The 17,116-nt window shown below is 44.4% G+C and overlaps 1 protein-coding gene and 1 long non-coding RNA gene across 8 annotated transcripts in view; both read right to left on the bottom strand.

The window, feature by feature from the left end:
• SEPTIN6 (septin 6) overlaps window positions 1-17,116 on the bottom strand; it is a 117,659-nt gene that overhangs the window by 81,973 nt on the left and 18,570 nt on the right. The gene's annotated exons all lie outside the window — the stretch shown is intronic.
• LOC141073640 (uncharacterized) overlaps window positions 1,926-17,116 on the bottom strand; it is a 21,836-nt gene continuing 6,645 nt past the window's right edge. The window contains exon 2 of the long non-coding RNA XR_012227028.1: window positions 1,926-5,512. This is a non-coding gene — a long non-coding RNA (uncharacterized lncRNA). The remainder of the gene's footprint in view (window positions 5,513-17,116) is intronic.

Raw genomic sequence — 17,116 nt, 5'->3', positions numbered from 1 at the left:
GGCTAATTCATGGACATGTGTCCCTTCGTTATGTCATTCTCAATTGCAGATAAAAGGCCTGAAGTTGATTTGAGGTGTGGTGCTTGCATTTGGAAGGTTTTGCTGTGAAGGAAACATGAGGTCAAAGGCGCTCTCCATGCAGGTGAAAAAAGCCATCCTTAAGCTGCAAAAACAGAAAAAACACATCTGAGAAATTGCTACAACATTAGGAGAGGCAAAATCTACAGTTTGGTACATCCTGAGAAAGAAAGAAAGCACTGGTGAACTCATCAATGCAAAAAGACCTGGGCGCCCACAGAAGACAAGAGTGGTGGATGATCACAGAATAATCTCCATGATGAAGAGAAACCCCTTCACAACAGCCAACCAAGTGAACAACACTCTTCAGGAGGTAGGCGTATCAATATCCAAATCTACCATAAAGAGAACACTGCATGAAAGTAAATACAGTGGGTTCACTGCACGGTGCAAGCCACTCATAAGCATCAAGAATCAAAAGGCTAGACTGGACTTTGCTAAAAAAAAAACATCTAAAAAAGCCAGAACAGTTCTGGAAGAACATTCTTTGGACAGATGAAACCAAGATCAACCTCTACCAGAATGATGGAAAGAGAAAAGTATGGCGAAGGCGTGGTACAGCTCATGATCCAAAGCATACCACATCATCTGTAAAACACGGCGGAGGCAGTGTGATGGCATGGGCATGCATGGCTGAAAATGGCACTGGGTCACTAGTGTTTATTGATGATGTGACACAGGACAGAAGCAGCTAAATGAATTCTGAGGTATTCAGAGCCATACTGTGTGCTCAGATCCAGCCAAATGCAGCCAAACTGATTGTCCATCTGTAGTATGAAACGACGACCAATGACCCAAAACATAAAGCCAAAGCAACCCAGGAGTTTATTAAAGCAAAGAAGTGGAATATTCTTGAATGGCCAAGTCAGTCATCTGATCTCAACCCAATTGAGCATGCATTTCACTTGTTAAAGACTAAACTTCAGACAGAAAGGCACACAAACAAACAGCAACTGAAAACCACCGCAGTGAAGGCCTGGCAGAGCATTAAAAAGGAGGAAACACAGCGTCTGGTGATGTCCATGAGTTCAAGACGTCAGGCAGTCATTGCCAACAAAGGGTTTTCAACCAAGTACTAGAAATGAACATTTTATTTACAATTATTTAATCTGTCCGATTAATTTTGGTCCCTTAAGGGTGGCACATGTTAAGGAGCTGAAACTCCTAAAGCCTTCATCCAATTTTAATGTGGATACCCTCAAATGAAAGCTGAAAGTCTGAACTTCAACTGCATCTGAATTGTTTTGTTTAAAATTCATTGTGGTAATGTCTAGAACCAAAATTACAAAAATGTTGTCTCTGTCCAAATATATATATGGACCTAACTATATATAGGCAGGAGACAGGCAAGACAAATAAATAAATCTATTCCCTGTACATTTGGGCTACCGCAAATATTTACCATATGCATTTGTATAATTTATATCCTGGCTGCTGCATTTACACACATCCACCGCCCTGGCATTAACTCTCTACACTCCGTCCATATTGGCCCCTCACTCCTTTCCTCTCCTATGTATAGCACTTACGCTCTTTTCACATTGCTAAACAGCACTTATCCATTCAGTCCCACCATTCAACATCAGAGACGCTCTCACAAATCACTTAACCATCTGCTCACTCTTTCTACCCTGCTCCTAGTCGCAGGAGACATTGCTCCCAACCCTGGTCCCCCATGTTAGAGAGTCAAACCCCCCAACTGCTACACTCAAACCCCTCTAATCTTATTAATATTCCCTGCCTGCCATCTGTCTCTCTTAATTGTGCCCTTTGGAGTTCTCACTCAGTGTGTAACAAACTCTCCTTCATTCATGACTTTTTCCTTTCTAATTCTCTTAACCTTCTAGCTCTAACTGAAACCTGGATCCAGCAGTCAGACACTACCGCTGCTGCTGCTGCTCTTTCATATGGTGGACTACACTTCTCTCATACCCCAAGATTAGACAATAGAGCAGGTGGAGGCGTTGGTCTGCTCCTATCACCAAAATCTACCTTTCAGGTGATCCCTCAAGTACCCTCACTTGTCTTCCCTTCTTTTGAGGTCCATGCCGTCAGACTCTACACTCCCTTCTCCATGCGAGTGGTGGTGGTATATCGTCCTCCCGGCCCCTCCCATCAGTTCCTGGATCATTTTGCCACTTGGCTTCCACATTTTCTCTCCTGTGACATCCCTACCCTCATCATGGGCGATTTCAACATCCCCATTGCTCTTTCCCTCTCCCCATCTGCTACTCAACTTTTATCTCTAACCTCCTCGTTTGGCCTTTTGCAGCTTACTAATTCTCCAACGCATGAAGACGGAAACTCCCTCGACTTGGTCTTCTCTCGGCTTTGTGCAGTGGATGATTTTGCAAACTCCCCTCTCCCGCTCTCTGACCACAACCTTCTTTCATTCTCTATCAAGAACTGCCAGGCTGCTCAGGTCACCCCCACTGTCCATATTTATAGAAACATACAGGCCATTAACACCCAGAAACTTATGAAGAACTTGCAGTCTTCATTAGCCCCTATCTCCTCCCTCTCATGTCCTGATTCTGCATTGAAGCATTACAATGAAACTTCAAAGTGACCTGGATGAATTTGCACCTCCTATACATAGAACAACCCAACACAGACGGCGACAACCCTGGCACACCCTGCAAACACGTTTCCTGCAGCGGTGCTCCAGGTGCGACGAACGTCTGTGGAGAAAATCCAACCTACCCGAAGATTTCATCCACTATAAGTTTATGCTTCGAACATACAACACTGCCCTTCACCTCTCAAAACAAACCTATTTAAACACCATCATCACCTCACTGTCCAATAAGCCTAAACGTCTCTGACACTTTTTGGAAGTGCATTGAGCAGCAAGGTGGTGTGCTGGTAAAAGGGGGAAAAAAAAAACCAAAAAAAAACCTCTTAAATCTTCTGCCTGAGCGAGTGTGAACGAGCTGTGACTTGAGCGTAAGTGCGAACTGTGGTAAGTGTGTGACTTGAGATTCAGTGAAGAGGTATCTGGAAAACCTATAACAAATACCTGTGTGAGTTGCTGAATTGTAGGTTGCTGAGTGCTTTCTACCTGTTCAATTTTTGGGGGGCTTGGGGGCTTGTTTAACCTATTTTTTCTCTCTACAGGGTTAATCTCTTATTTTACTGTGTTTTTAAGGGTTAACTATATTGCATTTAAATCTTGAGGCGTAACTATATTCACAAGGGGTTAATTAAGGGTGGGTGTTCATACAGTAATTAAGGGTTTATAAGGGGCAGCTGGTTGGGGCTCAACTCCTTTTGGAAGTGCATTGAGCAGCAAGGTGGTGTGCTGGTAAAAGGGGGGAAAAAAAAAAAAAAAATCTTTTAAATCTTCTGCCTGAGCGAGTGTGAACGAGCTGAGTGTGACCGAAGTATAAGTGCGGACTGTGGTAAGTGTGTGACTTGAGATTCAGTGACTTTGGATCCAGGGAGTTTCCAAGGGAGGTATTACTGAATTGCTGTTATAAATAAAAAGTATTAATATAATATTTTTGCTTATCTTATTGTCTGGTGCAATCCCCATTAGGATGTGCTCCACTATTGCCAATGCCATCCAGTGCACGTCATGCCGCATGTATGAAATCCTTGAACAGCCGGTTGAGGGTGCATACTGCTGTGCAAGATGTGAGCACGTTGTGCATTTGGAAGCCCAGATACTGGATCTAAATGTGCAGCTGGCAACACTGAGATCCATAGACAATATGGAAAGGAGTCTTCTGCTCACTGAGCAGACGCTCAATGGGATAGATGAGGGGGGGGATGCTAGGTTGGAGCTGCAGGACAATGAAGCAGCTAGCTGGGTGAGTTAGAAGGCGGGGTAGAGGGAAGAGCACCAGGGAGGCTAGTCCTGATCTGGCACACCCCAATAAGTTTGCTAAGTTGGCAGATGAGGGGAGTGTTAGTGCAGGAGTAGCACTGCTGCAGCAAGGCATGTCCTCTGAAAGCCGGAGGAGTGTCTGCTTCAGTAAGGGGGGAAATAGGAGAGCAGGGCAGGCCAGACCGGTTCTGGTAGTGGGAGACTCAATTATTAGGGGAACAGATAGGGCAATCTGTCACAAAGACAGGGATCGTCGAACGGTGTGCTGCCTACCTGGCGCTCGAGTCCGACACATCGCTGATCGGGTTGACAGATTACTGGGAGGGGCTGATGAGGATCCAGCGGTCATGGTGCACATTGGCACAAATCACAAAGTTAGAGGTAGGTGGAAGGTCCTTAAAGATGATTTCAGGGAATTAGGCTGTAAGCTTTAAGCAAGGACCTCCAAGGTGGTATTTTCGGAAATACTTCCTGTACCACGTGCCACGCCAGAGGCAACGGGAGATTAGGGAGGTTAATAAGTGGCTAAGGAATTGGTGTAGGAAGGAGGGGTTTGGGTTCCTGCAGAACTGGGCCGACTTCTCAGTTGGCTACAGGTTCTACGCTAGGGACGGGCTGCACCTCAATGGGGAGGGTGCAGCTGTGCTGGGGGAGAAAATGGCTAGAAGGTTGGAGGAGTGTTTAAACTAGGGACGGGGGGGGAGGGTATTCCTTTTATAGGAGGGGAAGATAGTGCAGATAGAGACCTGGGCACAAATAATGACATTGGGGGTGGGGGTGGCATGGGGGGTTGGGTTAGAACAGTTAATAATTTAAGAAAGAATAGAGGTACAGAGAGATACATAAAGTGCATGTATACTAAAGCCAGAAGCCTCGCCAACAAAATGGAGGAATTGGAGTTAATGTTGTTGGAACATAATTATGACATGGTGGGGATATCTGAGACATGGCTGGACGAGAGCCATGACTGGGCGGTTAATTTACAGGGCTATAGTCTATTCAGAAATGACTGTACAAATAAGCGAGGGGTAGGCGTGTGTTTATATGTAAAATCATCCTTAAAACCCATCCTTCGTGATAATATATATGAATCTAATGAAAATGTAGAGTCCCTGTGGGTAGAGATAAGGGGAGGGGGGAAAAATAATAAATTACTGATAGGGGTTTGTTGTAAGTCTCCAAAAATAATGGAAGCAACAGAGAATATCCTCATAAAGCAAATAGATGAAGCTGCGACTCAAGGAGAAGTCATTATTATTGGGGACTTCAACTACCCTGAAATACATTGGGGAACAGAAACCTGCAGTTCCAGCAAAGGTAATAGGTTTTTGACAACTATGAGAGACAATTACCTTTCACAACTGGTTCAGGACCCAACAAGAGGGTGGGCACTGCTAGACCTAATATTAACCAACCAACAGGCCAGACCGCATATCAAATGTAAGGGTTGAGGGTCACTTGGGTAATAGTGATCACAAATTAATAAGTTTTCATGTATCCTTTAATAAGATGTGTGGTAGAGGGGTTACAAGGACACTAAACTTCAGGAAGGCAAATTTCCAACGGATGAGAGATGATCTTGGTGCAATTAACTGGGACGATATCCTGAGACAAAAAAATACACAAAGAAAATGGGAGACGTTTATTAGCATCCTGAATAGGACCTGTGCACAATATATACCGTATGGGAATAAACATGCTAGAAATAGGAGGAAACCACTATGGCTAAATAGAGCTGTTAGGGGCGCAATAAGTGACAAAAATAAAGCATTTAGAGAATTAAAGCAAGTAGGTAGTGATGAGGCATTAACTAAATACAGAAGATTAAATAAATTCTGTAAAAAGCAAATCAAGACAGCAAAGATTGTGACAGGTAAGTAGCGACCCCCGTCCCCAGCGATGTCGCTGGTGAGATCTGCCTGTGTGGCAGCTCACTAGCGACCACTTAGCGATGTACCAGCGATCCTGACCGCGTCATATCGCTGGTCGGGATCGCTGGTACATCGGTAAGTGTGACAGTACCTTTTCATCATGTCCTCACTATCTGAATCTGAACTCCTTGTGTTTCCTCCCTCTACTAATGTACAGTCATGGCCAAAAGTTTTGAGAATGACACAAATATTATATTTTCACATGATCTTCTGGCCTCTGGTTTTTATGTGTGTTTGTCAGATGTTTTTATCACATACAGAAATATAATTGCAATCATATTATGAGTAGCAAAAGGTTATATTGACAGTTAGAATGAGTTAATGCAGCAAGTCAATATTTGCAGTGTTGACCCTTCTTCAGGACCTCAGCAATTCTCCCTGGCATGCTCTCAATCAACTTCTGGATCAAATCCTGACTGATAGCAGTCCATTCTTACAAAATCAATGCTTTTATTTTGTCTAAATTTGAAGGTTTTTGTTTGTCCACCCGTCTCTTGATGATTGACCACAAGTTCTCAATGGGATTAAGATCTGGGGAGTTTCCAGGCCATGGTCCCAAAATCTCTATGTTTTGTTCCCTGAGCCATTTAGTTATCACCTTTGCTTTATGGAAAGGTGCTCCATCATGTTGAAAAAGGCATTGTTGATCGCCAAACTGCTCTTGGACGGTTGGGAGAAGTTGCTCTTGGAGGACATTCTGGTACCATTCTTTATTCATGGCTGTGTTTTTAGGCAAGACTGAGAGAGAGCCCATTCCCTTGGCTGAGAAGCAACCCCACACATGAATGGTTTCAGGATGCTTGACAGTTGGCATGAGACAAGACCGGTGGTAGTGCTCACCTGGTCTTCTCCGAATAAGCCGTTTTCCAGATGTCCCAAACAATCGAAAAGGGGACTCAGAAAACGACTTTACCCCAGTCCTCAGCAGTCCACTCCCTATACCTCTTGCAGAATATCAGTCTGTCCATGATGTTTTTCCTGGAGAAGTGGCTTCTTTGCTGCCCTCGAGACCAGGCCTTGCTCCAAGAGTCTCCGCCTCACAGTGCGTGCAGATGCACTCACACCTGCCTGCTGCCATTCCTGAGCAAGCTCTGCACTGCTGGTAGCCCGATCCCGCAGCTGAAACACTTAAGAGACGGTCCTGGCGCTTGCTGGTCTTTCTTGGGCGCCCTGGAGCCTTTTTGGCAACAAGGGAACCTCTCCCCTTGAAGTTCTTGATGATGCGATAGATTGTTGACTGAGGTGCAATCTTTCTAGCTGCGATACTCTTCCCTGTTAGGCCATTTTTGTGCAGTGCAATGATGACTGCACGTGTTTCTTTAGAGATAACTATGGTTAACAGAAGAGAAACAATGATGCCAAGCACCAGCCTCCTTTTAAAGTGTCCAGTGGTGTCATTCTTACTTAATCATGACAGATTGATCTCCAGCCCTGTCCTCATCAACACCCACACCTGTGTTAACGGAGCAATCACTGAAACGATGTTAGCTGGTCCTTTTAAGGCAGGGCTGCAATGATGTTGAAATGTGTTTTGTTGGATAAAGTTAATTTTCTAGGCAAATATTGACTTTGCAAGTAATTGCTGTTAAGCTGATCACTCTTTATAACATTCTGGAGTATATGCAAATTGCCATTAGAAAAAATGAAGCAGTAGACTTTGTAAAAATTAATATTTGTGTCATTCTCAAAACTTTTGGCCATGACTGTACCTATACCCGACATTGCCATTTCCGTGTGTGGTTCCACTATTACTCCCCAGCAACAGGCCCGCTGTCTTGGGGTCATGCTTGACTCCGAGCTTTCCTTTGTCCCCCACATACGATCACTGGCTCGCTCTTGTTATCTGCACCTCAAAAACATTTCTAGAATTCAACCTTTTCTTACTTTTGACTCCGCAAAACCTCTTACTGTTTCTCTTATTCATTCTCGTCTCGACTATTGTAACTCTCTTCTAATCGGTCTCCCTCTTAACAAACTCTCCCCCCTCCAATCTGTCTTGAATGCTGCTGCCAGGATCATATTCTTCGCCAATCATTACACCGATGCCTCTACCTTGTGCCAGTCATTACACTGGCTACCCATCCACTCCAGAATCCAGTACAAACTTATTACCCTCACCCACAAAGTTCTTCATGGCTCAGCACCACCCTACATCTCCTCCCTTGTTTCAGTATACCATCCTACCCGCGCCCTCCGTTCTATGACCTGAGGTTAGCATCCTCAATAATCAGAACCTCCCACTCCCGTCTCCAAGACTATACACATGCAGCGCCAATTCTTTGGAATGCACTTCCCAGGTCAATACGATTAGTCCCCAATCCCCACAATTTTAAGCGTGCCCTGAAAACTCATTTATTCAGACTGGCCTACTGCCTCAACACATTAACCTAATCTATCCCTATGTGGCACAGTCAAAAGTTTTTACCATAACCAGGTTCCCCGCATCATGTTCCCACATGCTTTATGCATCCATTAGCCCTCTGCGTCTGTACTGTTACACACTTAACATTATGGCTGGTCCATACAATCAGGGCAACTGTTACCACCCACCTTTCGTGTCTCCCTTTTTTCCCTCATAGATTGTAAGCTTGCGAGCAGGGCCCTCATTCCTCTTGGTATCTGCTATGATCTATGTGATTATTGTTATGCTGTAATGTCTATTGTCTGTACAAATCCCCTCTGAAATGTAAAGTGCTGCGGAATATGACGGCGCTGTAGAAATAAAATTTGTTATTTATATTATATATATATATATATATATATATATATATATATATATATATATTTATTTTGACTACACACACACACACAATATAAATATATATTTATTTTACAGTCATGGCTGAAAGTGTTGGCATCCATGAAATTATTCTAGAAAATGAAGTATCTCTCCCAGAAAAATATTGTAATTTCATAATTTCACATGTTTATTATACACGTTTTTTCCCTTTGTGTGTATTGGAACAACACAAAAAAACTGAGGGAAAAAAAGGCAAATTGGACATCATTTCACACAAAACACCAAAAATGGGCTGACAAAATCGTTGGCACCCTCAACCTAATATTTGGTTGCTCGCCCTTTGAATTAAATACCGCAACTGCAATCAATCGCTTCCCATCATCATCAATAAGTTTCTTACACCTCTCAACTGGAATTTTGGACCACTCTTTTGCAAACTGCTCCAGGTCTCTGATATTGAAGGGTGCCTTCTCCCAAATGCAGTTTTAAGATCTCGCCACAGGGATTTAGCTACAGACTCATTACTGGCCACTTCAGAACTCTTCAGTGCTTTGTTTCCATAATCGGTCAGCAGGTTTTTTTTTTTTTTTTTTGAGAGTAGAATATAAGGAATGAGACCCAGGTTTTAAAGATGTGACACATAGGTGGTGTGCTGTAGTTTCAATACAATCAGTGTTTTATCAGAAGGAAAGCATCACTGTAGGACAACAGCTCAAAGACAGAGTGGGCAAGCTAATCTATGTAACCCTGCCCCACTACTGATTGGCAGTTTGCTGACAATGTATAGTGTACACAGGTAGCTGTCAATCAGGGGTGAGGGCGGGGTTATACAGCACTCAGAAGACTTGCTTTGCTATATCTACAGCAAAGAAACAAGGATTCTATGAAAACTGCACCAAGCAGCCCAGTAAGTGACACTGGAGGAATCAGGCTCGATTGCCGTTTATCAGGCTGCTGTCAGATTATATAGCAAAAAACCTGCTGACAGATTCCCTTTAAGGCTATGTGCACACGTAGTTTTTTTGGTGTGCGGATTTTGGAGAGAAAACCGCAGGTAAATCCGCAGGACAAAAGTCTTGCGGTTTATCTGCGGTTTTACACCTCATAATGGACGAGGTGTAAAACTGCAGCGTTTCTGCACCAAACAATTGACATGCTGCAGATTGTAAACCGCAGCAAAACCGCGCGGAAAAATCCGCAGCATGTGCACTGCGTTTTTTAATTTCCATAGGAAATAAAAGTACTGTACAACGCAGCAGAATCTGCTGCGGACCCGCAGCTGCAGAAACGCTGCGGAGCCGCAGCAGAATCCGCACCGTGTGCACATACCCTAAAGGGCAGGTAGGATCCAGCTCTGATTAAAACAGCAGAAGGCTGCGTTTACACGCGTTTTTCACATACGTGATACATTTTTCACAGATAGAACATGTACCCATTATGGTCTAAGGAGCCGTTTGCATGTCTCCATGATTTTTCTTGCAGACATGTGCATTTTTTTTTTTTAATCCAAACCACTGATCAAAATTATGCACAAACGTTTATGGGTCCAGGAAAATCATGGACAGCATATGAATGTCATCATCAGTGTGAGGTCTGTGAATACCATTGTAATGTATAGAAGAAATTTTGCATTTTATTTCATATGTGAAAAATTACTGATGGAACACAGATCCAAAATGCTGATGAACAGTGGTCCATTGCTTTTTTTTTTTACATATGAGAAAACTTGACATTTCTGTACGGAAAATTCCTCAGGTAATAGACGCACATGCGCTTTTTAGTGCATTTCTGAGGGGAAAAGGCATACAAAAAATACATGTAATCTGCACCCAAGTATGTCAATAAAGTTGTCAAAGCCAAATACCAGGAAGCGTTAAACACAAAGCCGCTTTATTTAAAGCATGACATACCAAGAGACAGAAATGCAATAGATTGTGACTTTTGCAGCAATTATGCTACACACTCCATGACACAACCCAAAATGTCCATTTAGTTGAAGCTTCAGTTGGTATCTTCGTGAGAAAGTTTAGCTGCTCAGAAAGTACAGGACAACAAAGCAATAACACGAAATCCAAGAGGCTGAAGATAAAAAAGCCTTCAGTGAGATCTTTAGCTGGAAGTGGCAATAGGAACTCTCCATGGTGATAACAGAGTTATACTAAATATTTATCCTTGTGTGATCTGGGGGATACTACATCTGGGAGATACTTCAATGTCACCACTCTCCAAAGCCCCGGATTAGAATGTTTACATTGTAAATACTGGATGTACCGCCAACAAAAAGACGCACGAGATAACGAAAACGTGAACCAATCACAAACTAATGTATTACGACCTAAATAGAAACTTATTAAAGCACCACTGCAGCGTTTCATTTAGTTTTTTTTCCCCCCAAAGGTCCTTTTTTTCAGCGCCGCTCCAGTCTCGGGGCGCAATCTTGGGACCTCAGCTTCTGACTGACAGGAAGTCAAATATTATGTCACAAGCTCTTAATGAGAGTTTATAAGAGGCAGAACGAAACTCTCAGACTTGAATGGAATTGTGACCTCCAACTTGCTCCAGCAGGTGACAAACTGCCGGAGACCGAAGGGAGAGGCAGTGATAGATGGTGAAGATGTAGGACCCCGAAGGACTCCGCAGCCATATTGGATCCGGGGGCCTGCAGGGAGGAGATCCTCGGAGGAGCGCAGCACATCGCGCTGCTCCGAGGGTCTCAGGGAAATACGCAGGGAGCCCCCTCCCTGCCCGATGCTTCCCTAAGCCCCCGGTACACTGCGATCAAGTTTGATCGCAGTGTGTCAGGGGTTAATGTGCCGGGGGCAGTCCGTGATCACCCCTGGCACATAGTGCCAGGTGTCGGCTGTGATAATCAGCTGACACCCAGCCGCGATTGGCGGCGCTCCCCCCGTGAGAGCCACTGAACGCATGTGACGTACTATTCCATCCATGGGACTTAAGTCCCAGGTCACAAGGACAGAATAGTATGTCCAATGTAAGGAAGGGGTTAAATGCACCACTACAGCGCTGCAGTAAAAAGAACAAAGTGCTGGAGTGGCAACTTACAGTCCAGAGAAACTTAACTTTTTTTTTTTTCAAGATATAGGGATAATCTGCAGGTAGTGTTAAAATTCTGCCTGACCGTCTTACTGGAGCAGCAGCTATAGGGAGAAAATGAACTCAAATCCTCCCTGTGGCCGCTCGTATCCAGTCATAGGGGTGGTGCAGGGAGTGGTTACAGTCAGAGCTCACTATACCGTGAGCACAGCTGTATTCACTGCCTGGTACTTTGAAATCCTGATCTGCAGTGTGAGTGTGCAGCATGCTTGTGCAGAGCAGGTTGTCAAATGACAGGACAGTGATTACAGCTGTCGCTCGCTGCAGTGAATGTAAACTTTTTTTGCTACTTTAAAGCACCACTCCAACGGTTTGTATTTTTTATTGCAGCGCTGGAGTGGTGCCACTAATCCAAGATCCTTGCACCTAGTACACTCACCAGCGGACTTCATCTTATCAATGCTGCTCCAGTTGGTCTTCTGTTGTGACCTGTTGGATCGCTCCAGTATTTGTTGGGTGATCTGGAAGTCACAACTCAATGTAAGTCTATAAGAGCCAGAATGAAGGAGAACGAGACCTCTGGCTTCCGGTTTGTCAGACAAAAACTGCGGTCAGAAGATGGTGACAGGGCACCCGACCGGCGCTGGGAAGAACTGAAGACGGCAGCTGGTAACTATAAGACTAGAGTCAGGAAACTTAGATTACTAGCGCCACTCCAATGCTGAAATGGAAAAAAAGAAAAACCACATGCAGTTTTTTTTTTTTTTATTCCTTTATGATTATCAAAAATGACAATAGAAAATAATGCTCAGGAGACATCCAAAAAAGTGACAGTGGAAGATGCTTCTCAGGTTTAGTAGTCAAGGGTAAAGGAGAGTTTCATGACGCTTTTCTGCTTGAAAAATATACATTTAATCTCCAAATCAGGATGCAATGTAAATGTAACCCTTGGGCCGGGATCACACATGCAAGAAACTTGGACAAATCTCGCATATTAATACCGGCGTGCGGCTGCATAGAAGTGCCGGCGGCAGTGTCAGGCATTAAGATGCGAGACTCGTCCCAGTTTCTCGCATGTGTGATCCCGGCCTTAGAGTGTCAGGACAATAGCAGTAATTAAGGTATGTTCACAATTGATGTTTTTGCTGCGTATTTTTGAGCAGTGTATTCGATAAGTAAAATGCATGTTTTATATGTAAGTCGCCATGGAATAAATGTGCGTTTTGCATTGTTCTTTTGATCCATGTGTTGGTTTCTTATGATCAGGACTCCCACTGATGTGCAGGGAATTTAAAAAGGAACCTGTCACCATAAAATGCAGTCCAATCTGCAGGTACCATGTTAGAAAGCAAGGGGAGCGGAGCAGATAATTCTGTAGTTTTGTGGGAAACCGACTCAATATAACCCGTGCTCAGTAGCGTAGCTACCAGGGGAGCAGAGGGGGCGATGGTCCTGGGCTCTGAAGGGGCCCATCCAGGCTACGCCTCTAACTATCTGCAGCAGGGCAAGGAGAATCGATCATCTCCCTGCTCTGCCGCTATGTTCTCTTCTCTGCAATAGGACCTGTGATGAGGTCACAGGAGGGGAGGAGTCGAGGTGACATGATCAGGGGCCTCAGTGTCTGCAGTACTCTGCCGTGTTGGTTGTCATGCTGCTGGATGAGGGGAAGTTTGTGTGGGGTCAGGAGGGGTTTACAGGGTGCATGTAGCGGAGCCGCGTGCGTACGAGGTGTGCGGAGCGGAGCCGCGTGTGTACTGAATGGAGCCTTGTGTGTGCACGAGGTGTACGAGGCATAGAAAGCGGAACCATGTATGTATGAGGTGTGCGGAGCTATGCGTGTACAAGGTGTATGGTGGGGAGCATTCATACCTCCCAACCGTCTCGATTTTGAGAGAGTCTTCCCCGGTCGGGAGCTTACTTCTCCCGCGGACACAGGAGTACACAGGAGAGGCCCGAGGAGCACTTTAAAATTCGCACGTGACGTTACACCCGAAGTGACGTGCTGGAAGCTGACTGGAAATGAGGTAATTTCGGGAGGAGATTGCAACAGAACCGAGGAGGCACTTCAGGGACTGCTTCAGAGCCATCACCGTGTCTCCTCTGACAGCGTGGACAGCAGGATCGCCTTGGACTCGGGGATGTCAGCCATGTGAGCGGATCATGATATGTCCTGCATCGGGAGGCTCAGGTGGGCACTACAATGGGAGCCGAGCTGCTATACTTTCGTTATAGAATCTTTCTCTCTCTGTTCTTTCCCCTCTTCTTTCTTTCGCTGTTTTCTTTCCCCTCTCTCTCTCTCTAATCTTTCTCTCTCTGTTCTTTCTTTCCGCTCTCTGTTCTTTCACTCTGTTCTCTCTTTTTCTCTATAATAAAGCCGCCCCAAAGAATATAATGTAGCCCCTTCAGAATATAATGCAGCCTCCCTCATAGGGTATCATGCTGCCCTCCCTTATATGGGGTATCATGCTGCCCCCCCTCATGCGGGGTATCATGCTGCCCCCTCCTCATACGGGGTATCATAGTACCCTGCTCATAAGGGGCATCATTCTGCCCTCCATCATACGGGGTATCATGCTGCCCCCTCCTCATACGGGGTATATCATGCTGCCCCCTCATACGGGGTATCAATCATGCAACCAGGACTCACTATAAATAAAAAAAAAAAAAAAAAAAACTATACTCATCTCTCCTCCTCGCTCCCACGCTGATTTCGGTGGCGGCTCTGCTCTGATGTCAGGAGTTGCGCTGCAGTCAGACTGGCACACAGCGGGGACGCGATGAAGTGACGTCATCGTGCACCCGCTGTGTGTCAGAGGAAGAGGGTAATGATGTGAGAGGGCGCGTCATGTGACGCTCTTTCCATTATTGCGGCGCGCACTGGGGGGCTGCGTTGACGCCGAAATAATCGAATTATTTATAGATTATATAGATTATTTTTGGCAACAGCGTGGTCATCTGCTGAGGTTCTCTGGTTAGGGGCCCACTCAGAAGTTTCGCCCCCCCGAACCAAAACCCTAGATACGCCTCTGCCTGTGCTTTATTCACACAATCCTCTGCTCTTTCCAGGATTTTAGGTCCGGTGAGCGGTCCTATCATCTATGATATAAATGCGTGACTAAACATGTGCAAGTTCAAAAAAAAAAAAACAAGTAAAATGCTGCTCATATTCATAATGCCCCATTCTCATGGTGACAATCCCTTGCTGATGAAGAGTCCCTCTTGTTAACCAACAGTACACAATGATGTTTTGTCTGTAAAGTCATGTAATCATAGCAACATTTCATTAATGTGACACTTCACATGATCAGGTCATCTATACTGTTGATAAACTAACAGAATGGAAAAAAAAAAAATTGTAAATAATTTTTTCCCTTTATTTATAAAACGGCAATGGGCAGGCACCACATTAGAAGGTCAGGTTTAACAAGGAAATTGTTAAACTGATATGACAATTACATCATTAGATCATATGCTTTCTTTTTGGGGTAGATCCTCCAACAATGTCACCTAGGCCAAGAAACCGTGTAATATCTAGATTTTTATTGTATGAGGGACTGGCATTGAGTGCTTATTCACACGTCAGTATTTTGCATTAGTATTTGTATGCCAAAGGCAGGAGTGAACCTTACAAAGGAAAAACTATAATTTAAAGATTGACACCTGTTCTGTGTTTTGGAGACACATGGGATTTTAGCATACATATACTCAAACATTTTGATTCGTGAATGAAGCCTAACAATGAGAGCACAACAATGGGAAGGAAACATATTACCGCTGTCTGTCCTGACATCATTCTCCTCTAATGTCAGTGTGCACAATCACCGTTAGGCCCCTTTCATACATACATGTTTCTGGTAAGTGTGGTGTCATCTTTCTCACGCATTGGAGACATTTGCACACACATCCATTATAATCTATGGAGCTGCACACATGTCCGTGTTTTCACACGGACCACGAGTCCCACTCAAAGACATGTCAGTTTTTCTTCCCGGCAGCACGGATGACAGTATGCCCTGCACAAGGATAACACAAGTATGACACATACCGAAATAGAATGCAGAATAGAAATAAGAGTTTTATGTGTTAAAGATGTGCAAAGATATAGATAGATACTTAGATAGGAGGTAAATAAGATGATTGATAGATAAATATCCATGAGACATTATTTGTGCTTTGCATGTGTAGCTTACCGTACATGGATTAACCTAATAAATGACAAAAATGGCATAGGGTCACCCCCATTTTTGGTAACCTGCAAAGGTAAAGCAAATAGCTGTGAGCTAATCATATCAGCCCTCAGCCACCCATAACATTAGATGCACAAACTCTGGCACTTTACATTTGCTCTTCCAGATTGATGTGGTAGCAATCGTGGTAATAGGTTTTGGGGTTGTGTCAGTTATAAATTGTCCCAAAACACAGCTGGCATCAAAGCCCTGTTAAAAAAACCTGAGCAGGTCCAACGTAGTCCACAAATGGAAACCTGAAAAACAAAGTAAAAAAAAAAAATTATCCCATGCAGGTCTGACGTAGTCCAGCGCTTTCAACGATGTTCCCTGATTTGGGTTCATGCTACATTCAGCGAAACGCAGTGACTGGGAAGAGCAGTACCTTATGACATCACTGTTCAGAGTCGTCGGCTCACACGGAGCTCCACAAGAACCGGCGACTGGGAAGAGTGCTGATGCAATAACGTTATTGCCCTTCCCAGTGACCACATCTGGCTGAGCGCAGCATAAGCCGGATTCAGGGAACATCATGGAAAGCACTGGATTACGGCAGACCTGCGTGGAAGCATTTCTTTAATAAATTGGGGAATGAAGTACAGCAATTTGTTTTTATTTCTCTCTTTTTGTTTTTCAGATTTCTGTTTGTGGACCGTGTCTGATTCTCTGGACTATGACAGATTTATTTTTTTAAATAAATTGGTGAACCAGAGAAAGGTCGGAGAGTGTTTAAGGCTATGTGCCCACGTAGCGATTTTTAAGCGTTTTTGCTGAGATTTTCGGCGCGAAAACGTTTAAAAATCGTGTACAGAACGCACCCCATGCATTCCTATGGCATTCCGCACATGCTGTGCTAATGCTGCGCTTTTTTCCGCGGCGGAATCGCATCGCGGAAAAAAAATCGCAGCATGCTCATTCTTTTGTGCGGAATCGCAAAGAATTGCCGCAATTCCGCACCCATAGGAATGCATGAGAATCGCTTACTTCCCGCATGTGGCTATGCCCACCATGCGGGAAGTTAAGTGTCTCATGTGCGGTTGGTACCCACGGTGTGGAGGAGAGGAGACTGTCCTCCAGGCCCTGGGTACCATACCCCTGTAAAAAAAATAAAAAATAAAAAATAAAAAATCGGGGTATATTTACCTTCCGGCGTCCGGCGCTGCATTCCCGGCCTAAGCGTTCCCAGTAATGCCTTGCGGCAAGGCCCTGTAATGACGTGGTCTCGCGAGATCGCTATAGCAACGCGAGACTACGTCAT

The sequence above is a fragment of the Dendrobates tinctorius genome, unplaced genomic scaffold (assembly GCF_039654945.1).
Source record: "Dendrobates tinctorius isolate UK_male_01 unplaced genomic scaffold, ASM3965494v1 ptg000309l, whole genome shotgun sequence".
In the NCBI taxonomy this organism is placed as follows: Eukaryota; Metazoa; Chordata; class Amphibia; order Anura; family Dendrobatidae; genus Dendrobates; species Dendrobates tinctorius.
The sequence above is the reverse complement of the archived record's forward strand: the minus strand, read 5'-3'. Positions and strand labels throughout refer to the sequence as shown.